This window comes from Monodelphis domestica, chromosome 3 (genome assembly GCF_027887165.1).
Source record: "Monodelphis domestica isolate mMonDom1 chromosome 3, mMonDom1.pri, whole genome shotgun sequence".
NCBI lineage: Eukaryota > Metazoa > Chordata > Mammalia > Didelphimorphia > Didelphidae > Monodelphis > Monodelphis domestica.
In genome coordinates, this window is record NC_077229.1 from 122,895,139 (window position 1) to 122,903,340 (window position 8,202).

The 8,202-nt window shown below is 39.1% G+C and overlaps 1 non-coding gene across 1 annotated transcript; it reads left to right on the forward strand.

Annotated features, from left to right (window-relative positions):
* Nucleotides 1–3,032: 3,032 nt before the first annotated feature.
* Nucleotides 3,033–3,137, forward strand: LOC130458617 (U6 spliceosomal RNA). Its single transcript, XR_008918030.1, has one exon. It is a non-coding gene; the product is annotated as a U6 spliceosomal RNA (small nuclear RNA).
* Nucleotides 3,138–8,202: the final 5,065 nt, after the last annotated feature.

The following is an 8,202-nucleotide window of genomic DNA, read 5'->3' on the forward strand; positions in this document are numbered from 1 at the left end:
GCTCTGAGCCCAAGCTAACAATGGAAGAATCTTCTATATGTTCTTAGTTTGTGTATGAGATTGTGCTGAATGTATCAAGCCTGGGAACAGTAAATAGTCTGCTTGATGAAATGTCTAATATCTCAAAAGAGTTTGTCCTATCTTTCAGGAAAAACCAAGTGGATGAACAACACCTATTGAGAAGATGAAATGTAGTTGGATGGATTCTGGCCAATCACTCACAGGGTTGCCTGCCAGGTTCCCTGCAACCCCTTTGAAAGTTTTGTGCAACTAACCAGAAAAAATGCTAATAAATTCATGGGTGAGGAAATTCTTCTTGTCTTCCTAAGTGTCTTGCAAAATTCATATAAGTTACCTGAGGGAGATAAATGATAAAGCTTAGGTAGAACTTATGGGATTGCCCTCCGCAAATAGGAAATAAAATCATAGATCCATGAGGTAATGTCATAAGTAATTTTATATACTTTTTTATATTAGTTACTATTTTAATAATGAGCCTTTTCATTTTAAGTAATTAGACAACTGCCTCTATTACAGAGCCAATTTTTGCTCTATTTTAGGACTGTTCACTTAAACTTTAAAAATATTTTGCAATTAGTTTCTTTCTGAGCTTTATTTTTCTTTTATCAGGATGAGGTGGGATTATGTTGTTCCCCCCCCCCACCACCACCAATTTAATTTCTTTGCACTGGCTGTATGTATCTCAGAGCTGGAAAGCTCTTCCTCCTAACTTCCACCTTTTGGAATCTGTTATGTCCTTCAAGACCTTGATCAAACCATGTCTTTCTCAGTCTCATCTCCCATCCCTATTCCCCCAGGGTCTTCCCATCTCTGATTATCTTCTATAAAACAAATATGAATCAGGTATAGAATAGGTAGTTTTATTCCCACATACAAAAAAGGGGAAATGAAAAGCAATCAAGGGACTGTAGAATGATTGCAATCAATTGAGAAGTTAATATTCAAAGCTCCTTTGGACATTTGCAACTGGGCTGTTCATTAGCTATATTACATTTCTTTTCCACTGAGCAAAGGAGAATTGATGCCAAGTGGGCTCTTTCCTTTCCAGTGGTTTCTGTGTCTGCGGGTAATTCCTTCTCAGCCAGGGTTCCATTACTTCTGCCACCACCACTGTTGCTAGTGTAACTGCTCCAAAAGCTGATAACACATATTTTGATGCCCAGCAACCAGGGAAGACACCAACTGACTTTGGAGATCTCATAAGACCCAAGAAAGAGAGAGTTGTTTGCATACTAAATAGGAAGAAACAAGGTATATTGGATAGAGCCCTGGAATCAGGATGTCAAGTTCAAATCCAGCCTCAGATATTTACTTGCTCTATGATCCTGGGAAAATCATTTAGCTTCTCTTTACCTCAATTTTCTCAACTGTAAGATGAAGATAATAATAGCACCTATCTCAGAGGGTTGTTGTAAGGATCACATGCAATTTCCCCAATGAAAGGTATTTAGCACAGTGCGTGGCACATAGTAGGTGTTATACAAATACTTATTTCTCTCATTATAAGAGTAGGGGGATATGTTATAGAATATGCACATATTTATCAGTTTCAGTCAGTGAGTCTATTGCTTTTACTAAACTTAATTTTTTTTTGTAATCCTTATAACAAAATATAGCTTGCTTATTGGAGAGATGAGAAAAGCCTATAAGGAAACATCTTGACATACAAAAAATCCCCTAAAAATTAAAACAAAATTATATAAATTGAAAATGAGTCTTGTGTGTGGGTAGTTATTGATATTTTCCAACCCACCTTTTATGGAGACAACAGTAATTACTAAGCATTAACATTTATATTCTTATTAATGCAAGATGACCAAATGTACCTTAAAATGTGATTTTCTTTTATTGTAGTGTTTGTGTATACAATAAAACCAAACCTACCAAGAACTTTGTTTATCCCTTCTCAGTTGACTAGGCTGGTCCTGGTAAAACAAACAACAATTTGTTGTTAAAAGTCATTCCTTTAGCTTCTCCATCATGTTAGAAATTGCTAGAGTTTGTTTTGTTAGCAAAGTCTTTGATAATCCAGAGTTATTGCCATGGTGCAGTGATGTATCTGCTATAGAGAATTCCTAGATGAGGAGATTCTACCTTATCATTATAAGTAGCAACCTTCTCTAAATAGAGAGTTAGAAAGTTGCCTGGCACACTGAGAAGTTACAGGATTTACCCAGAGTCACTTAGCCAAGAGAGATTAGAAAAAGTACATGAACCCATGTGTTCCTGGTTTCTAGAAAGATTCTGTATGCACTAATCCATGCTGTCTCTCAAAGGTAGGTCATATTAGTACTGCTCTCCATGTTTAAGAGACATGGAAACCAAATGAGACCACAGCAGTAAAATGACTTGGCCAAAATAAAACAAAAAAACCAACAACTATCATAAATAAATGGCCTCTGAGATCCCTTGCAGTTCTGAGACTAGATGAATGTGGCTGTGCTCATGAATAACCATATGGTATTGGGGGAATTATTTAGCTTTTCTGTTTCACTAAAATTTCAAATGCCAGAATCTCAGAGTTGGAAACCTCAAATAGGAAATAAATTGTCAATAACAAAAATAGTGTAAGATGATCAACTGTGAATGACTTAACTATTACCAACAATTCAAGTATCCAGGACAATTCCAAGGGACTCGGGATGAAAAAGAAGATCCACCTCCATAGAAGGAACTGATGGAGTCCGAATGCAGATTGAAGCGTGTCATTCTTTACTTGATTTTCCCCATGAATTTTTCTCTATTATAAAAGATATGGGTCTTGTTTCAAAACATAAGTGTCATGGAGGTGCAGTTGGGAAGCTTAGTAGAAAGAAAGCCAGGCCTGGAGATAGGAGATCATGGGTTCAAATATGGCCTCAGATACTTCCTAGGGGTGTGACACTAAGCAAGACACAATCCCATCAACCCCATTGCCTAGTTCTTACCACTCTTTTGTCTTAGAACTAATACATAGGATTGATTTTTAAGACAGAAGGTAATAAGTGATTTTTTAAAGCATAATAAACATTGTGTTTTCTTTGGCAGCACGTATATTAAAATTGGAAAGATACGAAGAAGATTAGCATGGCCCCTGCACAAAAAGCATAATAAACATGGAAATGTGTATTATATGAAACACATATCCACCCTATATCATCATCTGCTATCTTGGTCAGGGGATAGGGATAGAAGGTAGGGAGAGAACATAGATTATAAAATGTCAGAAAATGATTATTTAAAATTATATATATATATATATATATATATATATATATATATATATATAAAACTGGGGGGGGGGGAGAATGAAAGAAATTGTCCTTGGCTACAAAATTACATAGTGTCAGACGTGAAAAGAATCTTAGAAGTCATCCAGTTCAACATTTGCCTAGACAGGAATCCCTTCAGCCACATACAGGACAAGTTTCATCCAGCTTTTTCTTAATGATAAAATCCCCTTGTCACTACCACCATCACTTTTCCTCACCTCTAAAATGATCTCTATAGTTTCTTCCAATTCTAAATCCAGCAAACGTATGCCAAGAAATAATCTGGATGGGATTTCTTTGGACAAAAAGCCACTTGACAAGGGTGGTTTTCCATTAGTAGCTGGCTGTTTTTGCCATCTGGCCCCTTAGGATGCCCAGTGATTCTCAACCAGACAGGGACCCCTCTGTTCATTCCTGAATTGACTCCTCTCAACCCTCAAGGAGCAAGGCTCTATGGTGGAGGCCCAGCCTCCTGGCAGAGAGGGATATGAATTAGCTTTTGAATACATCCAATGAAGTTATTCAGCATCCCTGCTGGGAAATGGAAAAACAGAGCTGGAAAGGAGTGAGCATATGGAAAAGGAAGGTAGCCCAGGAGGAGGAGACAGCCAGTGGATTCAGGCAATTAGCTTTTTCAGCTGTTTTATGGCTCCCCTTTCAGGGACCTCAATGCAGGTGTAACCGTATGAAGGAAAATCCTTTTGTGTTGGGGGCAAAAACACACATAAAGGGATAAGAAACATTACAGACAGCAGAGGGAAGGTCAGCAGAAGCTTCAGAGTCTCTTCTTTCTTACTTTTGGAACAAAATCAATTTTTAAAGAGATTGTATTTTTAAAGGAGGCTGTGTTAGTTAAAAAGAGTATTGGCATCCATTCCAGGAAAATTGGCCTCCACTCCTGACCCTTCTAATAACAAGTTCATAAAAACTACCAGGTTTTGTATCTTTAGCAAAAAGTAATTAGGGAGGCTGACCATAGTTCTATCAAAGGATGGGAAAGTCCCACTCACTCTCCTCAAGAAAACTAGGAGGTTTTATTTCTTCAAAAACTGTCACTACTGGGCAGTGGAAAAGGAGAGACCAATGGGAAAATTAGACAAGGCAATGGGAGAAAGTGCCTTCCTGGACAGAAAGAGGTCTATATAGTGTTGAACAGGAAGGAAGTGTGCCCTGGGATGAGGCCAGTACTGCTACGGAGAATGGAGACCACCTGGTCTGGGGATGCTGGCACTCTCTAAAAGACCAGCTCTGGTCAAAAGCCCTGTGGCTCTACTCTAGGTACTACTATGAAGAAATCAGAAAGGCAGATTTCATCTTGATTTAAGGGGGAAGGGAAATCTTTTTAACTATTATTGTTCTGTTGTATCCAATTCTCTGAGATTTCATAGGCCATACTCTCCATAGGGTTTTCTTGGCAATGATTCTTAAGTGTTTTGCCATTTCCTTTTCCAATGGATTCAGGCAAAAAGTAGTTTAGTGACTTGTCCAGAGTTGCACTTCTATAAAACCTCTGAGGCTGGATTTGAACTCCAGGTCTAGTACTCTCTCCACTAAGCCACCTACCTGCCTCATAGCTAAACAGAGTTAAGCGACTTGCCCAAAGTCACACAGCCAGAAGTAGCCGAGGCTCTTAGAATTCAGTTCTTCCTGACTCCAGGCCTGGCATTCTAACCACTGACCCATCGAGCTGCCCCTTCTAACTTTCAGGACCCCTCATGCATAGTGCAAGGGGCTGTATGTAGGCTCTTACTCACGTAAGAGCTCCACTAGATGGCTTTCTGAGGTCCTCTGAAGTGCAGAGATTCTTTGATTCTATCGACTTGAACAAGCTGCTTCCCGATCAATGAGTCTTCTGCTCCTATCTATTGAATAAAATAATTGGAGTAGATGATCGTCAGCTCCAGAATCCATGCCTTTCTAATGACCTTCCTTTTCCAATTTCTGTGGCTCTCTCTTTTGTGATTAAGCAGCCCTACCACTGTGTAGCATTACTGTTGGTATACACATTACCCACGTATAATTATCAATGATACATATACAATAATGTACAATTAATGGCACAGGAGCACCACACTCCACCTTCCTCCTCTCCACTCCGCCCCACTAGGCTTTAAGCACCATGAAGGCATGATTTACATGTATGTATAAAAATACATACACACAAAGATATACACAAATACACATGTATATGTATATGTGTGTTGACCATATACTTACATATATAATATATATTGATTTTCATATAAACGGATTTATTTAGCGATACATATACGTAATATATTTGGATTTATAGATGTGTGTAAGTATGCAACTTTGACACAATGGAATACATATTCAATATCCTATTACTTATTCTATATAAGTACTTTGTCTTTATGTGCACACATCTACGCCACACACATATACATATACATACACACCAGCTAGGTGGCCCAATGGATAGTGTGCCCAACCTAGAGTCAGAATGACTAATCTTCAGGGATTCAAATTTGGCCTCAGATATTTCCTAACTGAGTGACTCTGGGCAAGTCACTTAACCCTGTTGGCCTCAGTTTCCTCATCTGCCAAATGAGCTGGAGAAGGAAATAGCCAACCACTCTAGTATCTGTGCCAAGAAAACCCCAAAAGAGGTCAGGAAGAGTCAGACACAACAAAGCAACAACCAGCTGCCCATATTCACTTGTGTCTCATCACAAGGTAGTAACATTCCAATGGATGCGTTACTTTGAGCACAGAAAATCATAAATTTTTTAATGTCTGGACAGATAGTGATCCACCACAGTTGATGGATTACCCAAATGACAAAAGCACGGATGCTTGAAGTTCAATTGAATTCAGTTAAGTAACTATTATGTGTGTGCCTGGCACTGAGCTCGGTATTAAGGGCACGAAGACAAAATAAAAGAGCTGCTAGCCTCAAGAAGCATTAGATGAATTTTACTTCCATCTACCTGTGTCATATTTCCTGTATTATACCATTATAACTATAATATATATAATTATATATAGAATACATAGCTATAAAAAGGGACCTTTTTTATTTATCTATGTAGCTATCCCAGACCATACTGGAAGTCTAAAGTTTTTCCACCAAGTCTCTCTATGTCATAAAAAGGAACTCTGGAAAGTCCTGTTGCTGTTCAGTTGTTTATTTGTGCCTGACTCTTCATAACCATGGGGGTTTTCTTGGAAAAGATGTTAGAGTGGTTTGCCATTTCTTTCTTCATTGTGTTCCTATTTTACAGATGAGAAACTGAGGTAAATAGGGATTAAATGACATGCCCAGGGTCATACAGGCAGTAAGTATCTGGGTCAGAGGTTGAGAACAAGGATTATCTTTTGTTTTTCTTTGTTTACCCAGTGCTTAGCTTGGTCTCTGACACATAGTAGGTGCTTAATAATTGCCATTTGCCTGACTAATCTTGACCAGATCATTTCCCCTGCTTGAGACTGAGTTTCTTTATCTACAAAGTGAGGTCCCTTCCAGCTCTGACACTCAATAATTTTAGAATTTTGCATCAAGAACTAGAATCCTCAGAGAAGGCATCACCAAGATGGTGGGCCTTAATCTGATATTGGAAGGAAGGCTGGGTTAGATCTGGAGAAATCTGAAGGAAAGAGGGTCTAAAGGAGGTTCTGGAAGGAGGAATGCTATAGTCATCTAGGCTAAAACCTCTATTTAAGAGGGTGAAGAAACTAGAGGTTACAGCATGGGGACTCTATTCTTAACACCCTTTCACAATGTTAAAGGTTTTTCTTTTTTCTTTTTTCCCCCTTTTAAAGGAAAAAGAAAACCCATCATTGAAACATATGACAGCTGACATATTAGAGCATAATAGCTTCAAATTGCAGACTTATTAAAGTCATTAGAATAATTATAATTGAGTATTTACTTAAAAGCCCATAATGACTTTTTTAGATAGTTGCTCACTTGAGCCTTAATCTCGCTTTTCCCTCTGGTGTTGCCTCCTCCCATACTGACAAAGCCTTTGGGGGTGGAGGGTGAGGGAAGGGTTCTTTGTCTCCCAAAGATAAGGCAGGACCCTTGAGGTCCAATGTTATGTACCATAAACTACACAAGTTCTGGGGACTAAAGGTCTTCAGATAAGGCCAACCTACAGAGATATAGACAAACCTCATTTCAATATCCCTCCCTCCTCAGACTTTTTAAAATTAACATTTTTCTGCCACCTCTTGCTAGCAAGTCCTGGATAGACCCTTAGACCTGAAGTCAGGAAATTCAAATCCAGCCTCAGACACTTAGAGGTTGTGTGAATGTGGGCAAATCACTCAACTCTTTGCCTCAGTTTCCTCATCTGCAAAATGAGCTGAAGAAAGAAATAGCAAAACATCAAACCATTCCAAAATTTTTACCGAGAAAACCCCAAATGGGGTCATGAAGTCAGACACAACTGAAACAACTGAACAAAAATAACAATTTACTTGTTCAGAGTCCCTGCAATCAATTTGGTGATAAATTGATCCTAGAATTAAAGTCTATTAGAACTAGAAGGGACCTCACAAGAAAACAAAAGACCTCCCTTCCAGGTGCAGCAATCTCTTCCAAATTGTGACTGACAGTGGTTGTTCAACTTCTGAGTTAAGAACACTCACTGTTCCTGCCCATTTCCCCTTTAGAACCAGTTTGGAAAGTCTGCCTTCCAAGCAGCCAAATTTCACCTCTGTAGTTTCTGCCTGGACCTCCTAGTTCCACCCCCTGGACCCAGTTGAAGACATCTCATCCCTCTTCCACAGAATAGCCTTTTAGGGTGTTGAAGACCTCCAGGGGCTATTTTATTCATGATGCCCCTGGCTTTTCAAGATTCCCATCCCATTCCACTTCCTCCAACAGTGCCTTGCCCCATGTCGCTTTCCTAGGCAATGCTTCATACCCAGACTTTTCCATCCTCTCCTTAGTGACCCCGTGTCC